The 15,032-nt window shown below is 36.1% G+C and overlaps 1 long non-coding RNA gene and 1 other non-coding gene across 2 annotated transcripts in view; one reads left to right on the top strand and one right to left on the bottom strand.

Annotated features, from left to right (window-relative positions):
- LOC112127212 overlaps window positions 1-15,032 on the top strand; it is a 581,355-nt gene that overhangs the window by 379,375 nt on the left and 186,948 nt on the right. The gene's annotated exons all lie outside the window — the stretch shown is intronic.
- Trnad-guc lies at window positions 11,200-11,272 on the bottom strand. The gene has a single exon. It is a non-coding gene; the product is annotated as a tRNA-Asp (tRNA).

The raw sequence follows: 15,032 nt of genomic DNA, 5'->3' as shown, positions 1-15,032 counted from the left end.
GAGAAACCTCCACCAGGAATAAAACTGAAATGTAGAGATTGCAAAAACTACGAAAAGACCATGGCTCCAAGAGACGACATGAAGGATGTTTGCATTTAACCAAAACTTTCGAATAAACCTGGGTACGAAAAAAAAATGGAAAAGAGAGGGAAACAACTCTTTTAAAAATGGTACACAGATGGATCTAGAACAAATGAAGGTACAGGGGCAGGAGAGTTTGAACCTTGAACCAAATACTTAGAACCGATGGGAAAATACACCAATATCTTCCAAGCTGAGATTCACGCAATCGAGAGATGGACTCAAGTTAAACCTGAATGGATGGTACAAAACAAGAATATAGCTTGTCACATAGCCAAGCAGCCATCACAGCACTACGCTCAAATATCATTAGTTCAATGATGGTGCTGAACTGCAAAACCAAACTAAACATACTAGGTACGCAGAATAAAATCAGCCTCTGCTGGGTCCCAGGACACATGGGACTTGAAGGCAAGAGAAAGCCGACACCCTTGCAAGAAAAGGGGCTGCTACACCGCTGATAGGACCTGAACCATTTTGTGGCATAGGAATCCACACTATTAACGAATATCTCAGACAGAAGGACAAAAATAAATGAGTGAACTTTGGAATTCACTCATTGACATAGACAATCCAAGAATCTTCTAACAAATTTTGGTAGGAAAGAAATTACAGAACGTGTCAAAGGAAACAGGAACAGACTGCGAATCCTAATAGGATTCCTAACTGGACACTTAAAGAAAATTGGAACAATCCAAGATGGCACATGCAGATTCTACAAGGAGGCAGAAGAGACAACAACACATTTATTAACAAACTGCGGTGCTACAATGGCCCGCAGGAGGAAATGTTTTGGGTTGTACAATGTGTCTATAGAAGAGCTTCAGCCACTGAAACTGGGCCTACTAATCAAGTTTCTTGGTGAAATAGGACTCACCGATGTGCTTTAAGCAGAGCACGGAGGATACAGTCGCTCTTAAAGGGCGCAGTATACTATACCCTGAAATTAAATTTACATCCACATTTACATCATTTTATTAAAAAACAATTTTATTGCAAGTTATGAATGTTATTAATCCACCCGGAAATTCATCAGCACTGTTTTTACATTGATAAGGAATTATCAACTGGCAGCCCACCAATATTAATCTGTCAATAGTATTATCTCGGTTTTGCATTTATATGAATGGGCAGAGGATGGATGGATTTCTGTTGTTTTGCTAATTAAAATTGCTTTAATGTTCACACCTGTCGGATGTAAATTACCCAAGTACAAAGCGCAATAGCACTATGATTCTATCAACGTTTAATTTACATAATTGGTGTAACATAGATCAGTCGAAAGTACTAGACGATTCTGTCGGTGATGCATATCGGGAAAAAAACATCCGCGTTATAATAGAGATGAATTATTGCTAGCCGGTTTTGGAAGGATGGTTGAAAGGGAAAATCTCCAATTTTTCTTCTCTTCCTGACATATTTTACTAATTCAGATCCGGAGTTTATAAAGCAATATCGAGGTGGGAGTCGGAGAGTGCGGCTTCAATCCGCAACTAAGCGGAAATCTCTCGTATACACATCACGGCCGGAACGACTGTTGCGGTTATTACACGTTGATATGGGGAAATATTATTAAATGAATTGCTTTGTTTCAAATTCCAGCGATAAAATGAGCGAATATGATAAATTTTGATTTTTTGGTTGTTGTATGTGTTCAATATAAAGCACCTGTTGGTTTCATACAGCTTACTTAGAAAGTAAATAAATGCGCAAAATACAAATTTATTTATTTTCGTGTGGTGATTAGTGACCGTTAATCGATAATTATTCAGAAATCGTGATATGCGGTCTGGTGTGATGTAGGTTTCAGAAAAACATTTTCTTTATCGTGCCAACGTTTCGATCTTTATTGAGATCATCTTCAGGGCTCAAAGTGTTTGTCTTCTGTGTAATTGTGCCATTTTTGCATGTCGGGCACTCTCCACACGACACGCAAGAATGGCACAATTACACAGAAGACATACACTTTGAGCCCTGAAGATGATCTCAATAAAGATCGAAACGTTGGCACGATAAAGAAAATGTTTTTCTGAAACCTACACTACACCAGACCGCATATCGCGATTTGTAAATAATTAATTTTATTTATTTTCTTTACAATATGTTCCATGAAGTTTAAACATCACTAGTATTAAATATGCAATAAAAAATGTATTAAAGCAAAGAGGACAGAGATAGTTGACTTAGTCCTTTGAGACGGTCTTGCACATAAAGAGTACAGATAAAGGTGGTTCCGAGAGAGGCTAAACCGCAGAAAAAGGAATATCATAAGTCGTCTCAGAATTGGCCATACGGGGGTAAAACACGGACGCTTATTTTTTGGCAAAAGCCTGTGTTTGAAATGTCGTACGTAGAGCGAGTTGAAAATCATTCGGAAATACTCAAAAGATAGCTTTTAGGTCATCGTTTTTGGTCTCTAGCATTTGGGCTGCAGGACACAGTAGCTCCTCACAGTGCATGTAATCGGTCTAGTCTCTGGGCAGATGTCATTTATGTCTAAATCAGACTTCTTAGAATGAGGATTTTCTGCGTTTAATGGATTGTCTGGAAGTCAGTGTGTTTGTCAATTTCCTAACTCTAAAATTGATAGGCAAATTCCAATTTTTTGAATTTAAATGTGACCTATATCTGTAGTTGGTCTCAGAGACTACAGGAACAGTCTCTACAAGAAAACAAGAATGGTCTCTTTCATTCGGGCTGCAGGTCACAGTAGCTCCTCACAGTGCTTGGAATCGATCAAGTCTCTGGGCAGATGTCATTTATTTGTATGTCTAAATCAAACATCCTAGAATGATGATTTTTTGCGTTTAATGGATTTTTCTGGAAGTCAGAGAGTTCGTTATTTTCATAACTATAAAATTGATAGGCAACTTCCAGTCTTTGGAATCTAAATGTGACCTGTATCTGAAGTTTAGTTGTCTCGATTTCTAAGTTGACTACTTTTGGTAAACAATAGTTTGGGTTTTGGTCCAACACGTATTTTTTGAAAGCTGTTCTTTAAGGGATCCCGAAGGAAACTTTAATTTCATCGGAATAATATTCAATTAATTAACGAAATCTATTATATCTCTCTGCAAACGCTCATGTTGATTGTTATAAGGACTGAACTGAAATTTCGTCAAACCACATCCAAATCTTTCTTCTAAGTGCCAATAAAAAATTTGATATTGACAGATTTTAATAAAGAGTCTTGAGGAGTGGCTTCTATGTTCACGTCGCTGGTCTCCTTGATGTGGGATAACAGGTCACGGTAGCTCCTCACCGGCTACCAGATGGATCGTTTGTCGAAGAGGCTGGGCTTATAATTAATAAATAATAAAATAACATTAATAAATAATTCTCGTCGACTAAGCAGGTCATAGTATGCTGTTGTGCAATAGTATCAGCTGATGAGTGTCGTTCTATGTAACTTTTCCGTAAGGCCAATTTAAACTGTAAGTGAAATAGTTTGAGCAAGAGGGTGTCTATCTGGTCGCAATGGTTCCAGACTTTCCAGGATACTATGTCTTCCTTACAGCTTTGAGGTGTTACTGTATATTTCCTGATGGTATAGGTTGATTGGGAGCGTTGCTTCTCAGCTAATTATCCAGAATCCTTGACTTTTTTTACGGGTCGACACGCATAGAGCTGTGACACTTGCAAAATTGGAGAAGGAAGACTTGAATCAGCACAGGCCAGAAAGTAGTTTACATTCTTTTTAAAAACCAGAGGGAGTTCCTTACTAAGTGATGAAAATTAGTGTGCAGGGAGATAACACTGCAATTTTATTAGTTCCAATCATCCTGATCTCTCTACCCTCCTCAGTACTGCTCAGAGACTGACTGGTCTCAGCATCACTGGGGAAACGAGAACAACCTCACCGCTGCCCTAGAAGTCCTTGAATCTACCACCACTACACATCTCTAATGCAGGGACAGGCGATAAAAGTCTATTCACATAACAAGGAGCTTCGAGGGGAGCTTCAGCTTGAGTGATCTTTCGGGATGCCTGCCGATGCCATGACCGCTAAATTCAGTTTTGACAAAAAAATTTTAATCAAAATACCCAGTAGAGCAGACTTGGAGAAATAGATCTCTGTTAATGCCGACCATACCTGGTTTACAGATAGCTCCAAAACCGAATATGGGTCAGAAGCTAGCATTTATTCAAAGAAAGGAAGGACTAGAATTTATAAAAATCTTGGACAATATGACCCCGTAATTCAAGCGGAAACTGTGGCTATTGAACACTGCGCCAGGGAAATTAAAAGGATAAGGATTGTCAATAGAGTCACAACCATCTACACGGACTGAAGGCAATTGCCTCATAGGCGGTAACGTCCAGGAGTCGATTGGGACCGCATTAGAGCCCTGTCTGACATTAGGTAAAATAAAAAAATTACCCTTGTCCGGGTTCCAGGGCACAGGGTAAAGAGGCAACGAAAAGTCCGATAAATCGGCCAAGGAAAGTTCTATTGTGGCGTACCAGACTGCCGAAAACGCGGTTCCATTAGAGAATGAATTAATAATAAGTCCTCCGTTCATTGGGAATATAGCCGGGACACAGGCATGCGAAAAAGTTGATCAAAGGGCCATCGCACAAACCTTCGGTAGAACTAGTAGGACTAGACTAATAGTTGGACTGCTAACTAGGCATTGCAGACTCCGAAAGCATATGTATAGATTCGGAGTAGGCAGAAATAGCCTATGAAGATATCGCCAGGAAGAAAAAGAAACAACAGAGCACGTCCTCTGTTGGTGCGAAGACCTATGAAGGCTGAGATTCTTAATCTTGGGAGAGGAAAAGCCAGGAACTGAAGAATACACACGGGAGCCTTTGAAAAAGCTATGGGGTCTGGTAAAAAGCCTTAAGCTTAACGAGGAGCTCTAGATTAGAAAAATGGAGATGCACAATAGACCAATATTGGTCGCGGTGCACAGGTCGTAAAGAAGCCGGCTCCTATATAATCTAATCTAATCTACCCTGCTTTGATCTGTCAGTGAAATTGAGGTGGTTTGAAAACGCTGGGAATATTAAAAAGACTCAACTCACTCGTTTAACAAATAATAAAATCCATAGAAGATCCAACATTATAAATAGAAATTGTGAGATGCGATCTGGTGTGATGTAGGTTATTTATCGATTAACGGCCACTAATCACTACACGTTTTTATTAAAATAACAACCCTACGAAAGCATATTTCATATTATTTACAAAAAGAAAGTGAATGAAGTTAAACCTAAAATAAAAACTATAAAAATTGAAGCCAGAAAAGTCCAACTTCGCCTCGCGTCCAGGATAAGTCCTAAGTATTCCATTCAAGATATACAACCATGACTCTTCTTGTATGTCACTCGAAAAAAAGCAAACCCCAGACAATAAAAATTGAATGCCTCAAATATTACAGAGATGTAGTGTGTACGCTCAACGTGAAAATAATAATGAGCCAAATTATTTACAAAATAGTTTACGTATAACAAAACTATTTGAAAAAATGTTTAGGTGTAATCATTCAATGTCTATCTGTCGAGAAAGGAACGAGGAATGTTTGGAAGAAGAAGTGGAGGAAGCAAATTTAAACTGTGCTTCCCATATATGAAAATTACGTACGCTCTACTAAACATAATCTTGCTTTTATAAACATTAAAAAACGGCATTAGGAAAAATTGATTGGAAATTTTTATTTTATCATAAATTCTCCACACTTCGACAGAATATTTGAACGTTTCAAAACCTCTATTCATCCAATATTACAAATAATTAAATTGACTACTATTCGTGGTCCGCTCGACCAATTAATATAATTCAATTAATTAAGGTTTTAAGTTGAGATAAAAAAGTCAGTGTCCCGAGCGGGATTCGAACCCACGACCACTTCGATCCACTCGGACACTGAAAAATGGCAAAAAGGAGGGAAAATTCAAAAGGTGCGGTTGAGATGGAAAGTTAGTGCCCGAGGGGATCGAAGTCACGATAGTTCAAGTGGTAGAGTCGCGGCGTATCAAGCCGAAGGTCCAAGGCCCAAGAGTGTGGGGCACTCTCGACACGACATGCAAGAATGGCACAATTACACAGAAGACAAACACTTTGAGCCCTGAAGATGATCTCAATAAAAATCGAAACGTTGGCACGATAAAGAAAATGTTTTTCTCAAACCTACATCACACCAGACCGCATCTCACGATTTCTAAATAAATATCGATTAACGATCACTAATCACCACACATTAGAAATAGATTGATAGTCTTTCAACTTTATGACACACCTTCCACTTCTTATTTCTGAGTTTTTTTATTGCAGAATTCCAGTTTTCGTTTATTTGACGTTAAGTTCGTTTATTTAACCCAAAACGTTTTACTTGGGGTCAGAACGGATGGCTGAACCAAAACACAAATTTATTCCGTTCCGTATAATGCCACGGCCGAGTGGAGGTCTGGGTTCGAAATTCGCCTGAATCGGGTCGAGTGTCTTGGCCAGGGGCGACTATATATTTTAATTCCAGCCTCGGCGTGTGAAACAGTTAATTGATAAATAATTAATAGGCGGGCGTGTCGGTCGGGAGACAATGGTTCGCCATGGATGGGAGAGACAGAAGTGATGAATGGCCGAAGGTGAATAGCAGGGCTAAATGCCGCAACCTCTCATTACTCGACTTATCGCCGATGCCGGCTATAACCTCAGCCCCGACACTCGCATCCCTGTTTACGGCTGAATATAATTACAACGCGCCTTTTCAACCTCATAGGCACATCACATTTTATCTTTTCGGTGAGTGATGGTAAGGTTGATATATCGTTCCGAAATACATGAACCAGTTACAACAGGGCATTATACAGATTAAAAATGAACAAATTCGATAAAACGGATTAAAACAGGCCTGTGGGTAAAAGGAGACATACAAATGACCAATAATTAAAGACCTTCAAATCACAAAACAATTTTTAAAAATTCTAAAATTTACAAAATTTCAATTTAGATTGCTACTTAGCTACCTTTTTGTAGTTATATTTTGTAATTTTTGAAGTTGTGGCATCATTATTGGCAAAAAAAAATTAAAGTTGTCGCAAACTATATTGTATCTACATAGATTTCAGAGATTTTGCAATTCACGATTAATTATTTTTATGGAATTAATATTAAAATTAAATAAATAAAAAGTTATGTGTTCTCTAAAAATGTATAGTGGGGTTTTGGATTGAATAAATACACCATTATTTTTTGTTTTTCTAACAATTTTTCCACATATTTTTGCTGTTTCGAAAGCTTTCGGATCAACATTCAGAATCTCTTTTCTGCTCTCCTGTGTGGTACATTGAACATTAAGTATGTTTGTGCATATGTAATATGTACGTATGTATTTTGTGACTACTACTACTTTCAATACTTCTACTATAAATGATACTTCTCCTAGACGCCTACTACTTCTACTGGAATCATATTTGCCTGTCTTAATTTTTGTTTATATAATGCTTTTTTAGTTTTCCTNCCAGGGCCCTCGGGGGCCCGATGGAAAACTCGTCCGTTTCGGACACTAACTTTCCATCTCAACCTACCTTTTGAATTTTTGATTTTTTTCAGATGTCGTGTAATCTGTAACTTTTTTATCATTCTGGAGATGTGACGATGTACTCGCAATGTTTGTGACGCCTGACACCCTTTATCTGGAATAGAATGGGAAATGTTTTAATTATTCAATGTTTACATTGTTTTGTTACGTTTTCTTAAGATATATATCGAAAGTGCAATATTAGCACAAGTTAATTTTTCCCCGTTTTAAAATATTTCGAGATTTTAAAATAGAAAATTATTGCTTTTAGAACAATCATATTTTTGCATGCATTGTTCAACGTTATTACAATGTTAACGGTGCAAATATTCATTTTAAAAGAAAGTTTATTATGACGGTAAATTTTGCCTTCAACGTGCCGTGCAAAGTTCGGTCCTTTGAAACGGGAGAGGAATTTTATCGAAATACTTGAATTGAATTTCCCTGGAGTTTTGACTTTATTGCGTTTCTGGTGAAACTTAAACGAACAATCCAACAGCTTTTGGACAAATAAGGAACTATTTAACACTCCGCGCAACGGCCGGCCAAGGAGATTATAACAAAACAATGGGACGTCACAAATTTTCCTTGTTGCGTATATTATGATGTCACTAGAATAAAAATATAAAAAAGTAAGAAAGTGAAATATTGGTAAATAGACAGAGTTGAAAATGTGAACGAAGGAGAAGAAGATAGAGAGAAACTGACAGAAACCGACGTAAAGATTTTTTCCCATTTTGCAATGGAATATATACAACTATAATCTGAATTCACTAATTTCGTGGTCCGCTTGACCAATTAATGTATTACAATTAATTAAGGTTTTTAATTGAGATAAAAAAGTCAATAGCACCAGCGGGATTCGAACCCACGATTTTCGGCTAGATACGCCGCTGCTCTACCACTTGAGCTATCGTGACCTCGATCCACTCGGACACTAACTTCCCATCTCAACCTCAACTTTTGAATTTCCCCTCCTTTTTGCCATTTTTCAAATGTCGTGTAATCGGATTGGATTCTCGACGACAAATGAAATGGCCACGGAGAGGTTTTAGTGAAGTATACTTCATTTTATTTCATTAATTTCTTTTTAATAAACCTTACCATGTTTATTCTTTAAATTCACTAATTTCGTGGTCCGCTTGACCAATTAATATATTATAATTAATTAAGGTTTTTAGNGCTCAAGCGGTAGAGCAGCGGCGTATCTAGCCGAAGATCGTGGGTTCGAATCCCGCTCGTGCCATCCACTTTTTTATCTCAACTAAAAACCTTAATTAATTGTAATATAATCCGAATATTGTTTTAAAAAAAGAATTGATAATTGTAACACGGGGATGATTTGAGAATGAGCTCTGCTGAAGAGAACCCCCGTAATAAATCTACATAGAATGTTTATATAATACACAAAAATGTTTAAAGATTTTCGAATCATATTAGCATAGGTTCGCCTTGAACGAACGATAGTAATTTATTTCTCATTTCTGGGTCGGAATAATCTCCTTCTTCGTAGGAACGATGAACCACCCCCATTAACCTGAAATAAATCTATGTCTTATATTAATAAATATATGATTTTAATTTATATTTTAATAATATTATATTTTTTGTTAACTGTTAACCAATAAACATATTTGTACAAAATAAACTTTTACTTTATCAAATGTTAGAAATAAAGAAATATTTAAACAAGAAAAAGTATAAAAAAGCAAATATATATTTTAATACGAGTATTTTTTATTCGAAAAATAAACGTGGAAATGTTCAGTTGGGTAATTTTGAAAGGAAAGGTTCTTAGAATAATTTCTCCGTTTGTGACTTAACAAAACACTACTAGAAAAAATAGTAGCATTAATGACATATTAATGTACTTGCGGAGGTGGAAATCATGATCACAATGTGTCCCCCAAGTTAAAAAAAAGATATAAAAATCTAAGTGCCCGACTGTTTGTTCTTTTCTAATTATACAACTCGCTATGATTAATGGCCAAGACGATTTAAAACCGAAAACGACCGGCGATATATGCATTGGCGCATTTGTTAGATAATCGAGACTAAAGCGTAGACTTGTAATTAACAAGAGTTATGTAGTTTTAAGAGGATCGACCATTTAGTGAGTGGCCCGAGAGAGTCGCCATTTTGGATCATTAGTCGTTGCGGCTAAGTTTGAGGGGGTTCCTACGTTAATTATTGTCCTAACAAGGGTAGCAAAAATCCTGTCATTAAACTAACACGCCCTGTAGGCGAGGCTTAGATTACTTAGTGCTTACTTTAGCTAATTAATCTTAAAATTATAAAAAAAAATAAGAACATCTAACAAAATCAAGATAGAACGGATAGAATAATTTAAAAAAAAGTAAGTTTATCTAAAATTAAAACAATAATCAAGTAATCAGTTTTGTGACTTATGCTGAAAGTTGAACTTTTCGATTGATCGACTACGATAATCCTGGTCTGTATAATCTTTCTATTATCTTAATCTAATCGATTTGACAAACAATTCTAGAGAATGTAGGTGGACCATGATCATCAGATACGATCAAGAAAAAATCTATTCGTTTCTAATACCTTTTACTTCACAAAACAACCCTAAGTGTAATATATCTGGATTTTTTTTGTAAAAAGCAATTAGTAAATTGTAACTACTTATATTCTGGTTTGAGAGTGAGTATCTCAAATCAGTGTATAATCCAAGTTAGTTGATAACGGAATAACCTCATAGATACGGACGTCAATAAATTAATTATTCAGATATCGTGAGATGCGGTCGGGTGTGACATATAAAAAAACATTTTCTTTATCGTGCCAACGTTTCGATCTTTTATTGAGATATTCTTCAGGGCTCACTAATCTAGACACATTTCAATAAATTAACTTCTTTGTGCTCCTCTTAGTTGATAATATGTTATACTTGTGACCAGGGCCCTCGGGGGCCCGATGGAAAACTCGTCCGTATAGTGTTAACCAATCCGGATTCTTGGTTCGAAACCGGCTTAGAACATGAATTTTCAGCTGAGATAAAGATTATTCGGAGATCGTGAGATGCGGTCTGGTGTGATGTAGGTTTCAGAAAAACATTTTCTTTCTCGTGCCAAAGTTTCGATCATTATTGAGATCAACTTCAGGCCCTGTGATTTATAAAAATTGTTTAAATTTTACAAACACAATGTAGGATGTGGGAAAAAAAGAAATTTATACGATGCTAGAAATTTATTATTCAATCAAAATATTTGTACTCAAAGTATTTGTTTTCTGCGTAATTGTGTCATTGTGTCGTGTTGAAAGTGTTAGTGAGATATTGCTGTTTTATGTATATCCGTTGGTTTTTGAAAGGGTGGGGAAGGAAGTTGGGATAGAAAGACATTTTTTTTATATGAGAAGTAGGCTCCTCTCAGGCGAAAGAAGCCTACAATGGGAAAAAACGGGTAATGGTTCGGCCTGATTATCTTTCAGGATTATATTGAGGGGGATAATTAGGGAAAGGAAAGACAAATTGTCGAAGAACTACACTATGTAGAAATGTTTGATGTGTGGAATGTGTTGATTGTGTTATATAATTAATAAAGGTTTTAAATTGAGATAAAAAAGTCAGTGTCACGAGCGGGATTCGAACCCACGACCTTCGGTTTGACACGCCGCTACTCTACCACTTGAACTATCGTGACTTCGATCCCCCCCGGGCACTAACTTCCCATCTCAACCTCACCGTTTGAATTTTCCCTCCTTTTTGCCATTTTTCAAAGTCACGTTAGCTCAAGTGGTAGAGTAGCGACTTATCAAGCCGAAGGTCGTGGGTTCGAATCCCGCTCGTGAAACTGACTTTTTTATCTCAACTTAAAACCTTAATTAATTGAATGGCATTAATTGGTCATTTTGAATTTACCCTCATTTTTGCCATTTTTCAAAGTCACGATATCATCTTCAGGTCCTAGGATTTACAGACATTGTTAACATTTAAGAAATACATGTAGGATGTGGAAAAAAATGAATTTATACAACGCAAAAAATATTTATTATATTCAAAGTATTTTTACTCACTACTACTTGTTTACGCAGAAAACAAATAGTTTGAGGCCGAGGCCCTGAAGGTGATCTCAATAAAGATCGAAACGTTGGCACGTTAAAGAAAATGTTTTTGTGAAACCTACATCACACCAGACCGCATTTCACGATTTCCGAATAATCATCGACTAACGGTCACTAATCACTACACATTATTATTTTGACTTCGATGTTTTATGATGACAAGCAAATTAATTTGATTGTTACCGGTCTATTCCGTGTACCTGGTACGCTCTGTTTCGGGTTTTGGCATTTCGCCATTTTTTGAACGTCTTACATTTGAGAGACCAAATAAGCTAAAAAAAAGCCCACCAAAATGATCGGCACCGATAAAATGTTCCATTACACTCAACATAACACGGAAACGTATAATTAGCGATGGTTAGGGATGTGTATGTATATCGGCAGAAGTTTTAAATTTTCACATACTGGCAATTCACCGCAATCAAGAAGTATTATTTTGTTAATTAAAACATCTTGGGAACCGCGGTAACCGCGTGGGCAGAGGTTGAGGATGGTTAATAATTAAAAAACGTAAAATTTTAACCGTCGCGCTTGTTCTTTTTTTCACGATCCCTTTCTCCAAAGAATACCATTCATTCATTGCATTATCTCATTATCTAATATTAATAAAACCGGCCATTGAAAAATGCCCAGTCGTCTTGTAAAATGGCAAGTTGATTTTAATTACCTACTTAACGTATGTTTCTTAATGGCAGACGGCATTGGCCATGCCATTATACTTTGTGTTCCATTCAAGACGTAATTTGAACGTGTTTTCTTACAAAAAAAATACAGTGTAGTTAAACAATCCTTTTAATATAAATATATATATATATTTACTTTCATGCACATATATATATTTTCATTTTTTTTCATTGTGTGGGGTGATGGTATGAATATGCTCTGACAGGGTTCTTTGAGTTTTCGATTCGTTTGGGACAAAAATAAAATTGATTCCCAGAAAAATGCCGGCAGGCGACGTTCCGAAACAAGAAAAAGCAGTAGAAGGGGTTTCCTGGTAATGTAGTAAAATCGGACGCTCAATCCTCTGAAACGTGTACGATTAAAATATACGCCGTAGTAAAATCGGACGCCGATCCCACTGGGAAGTCTAAGACTAAAACAGTCTTTAAAATATACGAAAACGACGTTGGCGTTCAGTCTGAATTTGTGTGAACTATCAATATTCAAATATTGGTACAAAGCACAATCTGGACGTCCACTCGAAAATTGGTACATGTGTTGTTCTGATGATGATGAGCCGAAAGCACTGGCCCGGCGAATCGGCGTCCATATACGAACGCTGTTTCCCTGGACGCCGGTTTCAATGTAAAATTTCTTCGAGGGGACGTCAAGTAGATAGGAGGATGCATATTTACGTATATTCTAAATAGGCAAATATTTGGTGCATTTTTTGTCATAATCAATTGAAAATTTAATTAGGGTTAATTTAGTTATTTCTTACCATCTGAACACTAACAATTTGAAATAATTCAAGTAATTGATAGTTTTTTTAAAACTTCCTTTATGCACTTTTTATGAAATTATATGCATACATGTACGATACATATACTGAACAACCATCTCGATTAACTTTGACAATTTAAATCAAACAGGTTGAAGTCAGTGAATACAACAAACCCAATACATCAAAACTAAACAATAACGTAGCAACATATACAGCAAATAATTATATAATTAAAAAGTAACATAAATGTTTTTTGACGTGTATAAATTCTCGTCATATTTATTTAATTTTTTGAAGAAAATCTTAATTTTAAGAAGTATTCGATAGAATTACATAAATTATATAACCCAGTTTGATTTAATTCTGTTAAACATGCCTAATTTTAATCAATTAATTTGTAAATTAATTAAAGTTTTGATATTTGTTTCAGGTGAGTACGATTAACAAATTGTTGGAATTTTGTGAGTATATATTTTTACCTAAATTTGACACCGCACACATGGGAATCGACGAATTTTACGTCAGGAATCCCCCAAGATAGTATTCTTGGTTCAATCCTTTATTAATATATACTACTGACATCCTCAATCACTTTAATATTTCCGTGTGAACCCTGGGGGTGCCGGTGTTTTAGAAAAAAAGCACATTTGTAAGTACGTCGTACCTTACAGCGATGAGCGCCGTGTCAACTTTTTAAATCTTTCCTTGGGGCTCTCTTTCAATTTATTCCACTTGCAGTGTCCGTTTTTCTTGGTCCATGTCAGGTTTCAAAGGATAAAATACAAGTTAATTATTCCTTCCATCCCGATTTTCCAAGTGATATTGTCTGTAGAACAAACGTGTTTTAATTTTTTGTGTTTCATTAACGTCAAACGTTGGATTTAATCTTATTATGTTACTTATTGTTATTATTGTCATTTATTATGTTATTTATTTTATTATTATTGAAAACATCAATGTACAAAGTTCGCCTTGCTGTTTTCTTCTTTATGTTTTATTCTTTTCTCGGTTTTACTTTTCAAAGTTCACCACTTGACCCAGATTTATTTCCTCTTTCGACGTAGTTTCTTAAAGTCATGCTTTGATCTACATTTTAGTCGGTTTATTATTTACTGACGTGTTTACACGGTTTTAGCAATGATGGGTATTTTTTTTTATTGTCATTTTTTCCTTAGCCCTTTCAGGACAAATGGGCGAAGCTGAAAAGAAATTATTTTACTTTTTTATATTTTGGTTAGTCGAGAAAGAGAGATGAAATGAAAAGGGCGGTGAGCTCAGTGTGTTCCTGTGTAGTTCCATTATGGGAGGCATAGATAGGGCCATAGAAGCTACCAGTCTCCGTGCTATCTGCGCGAGAAGCACCAGGTGCTCAAAACGGACATTATACGAGATTATGCGATGCCTTTTGTTTTAAAATACACACACATATGCCATTTATAATATTTTTAAAAAAAGTTATAAATTAGGATGTTTAGACAACCTAAAAGACATTATTTATTTTACTTTGATGGAAGGCTTTAGCTTATTAAATATAATACTACGTATATTTACAAATAATAGTAATTCAAAGGTACAGTAAATAAATAAAATATTAAGCAGGTTTTGATTTTATCAGGTTAGTCAGTATATCAGATTGGATTTTGAAGTTCATAATTAATTTTTTTACGAGAAAACTACAGAAAAATCCTTTTGTCTAAATTTTTACTGACAGCCGAAGTCGTTCGTTAAACATACGATACCAGACGTCATCCCGTCAAAGGGTTCCTCGAGGGTTGATACACATTGTCACCATTGTGGCCAGTCCGTGACACGGGGTTCATTAAAATATGACGTTTCTCCAATATCCTCCTTTTTGTCAGGTTTGCCCCGGAGGCTTGATTCCCACAAGACTA

Source organism: Cimex lectularius, unplaced genomic scaffold (genome assembly GCF_000648675.2).
Source record: "Cimex lectularius strain Harlan isolate CLEC.00 unplaced genomic scaffold, Clec_2.1 scaffold114, whole genome shotgun sequence".
Classification (NCBI taxonomy): domain Eukaryota; kingdom Metazoa; phylum Arthropoda; class Insecta; order Hemiptera; family Cimicidae; genus Cimex; species Cimex lectularius.
Note: the sequence above shows the minus strand (reverse complement) of the source record. Positions and strands in the feature narration are given on the sequence as shown.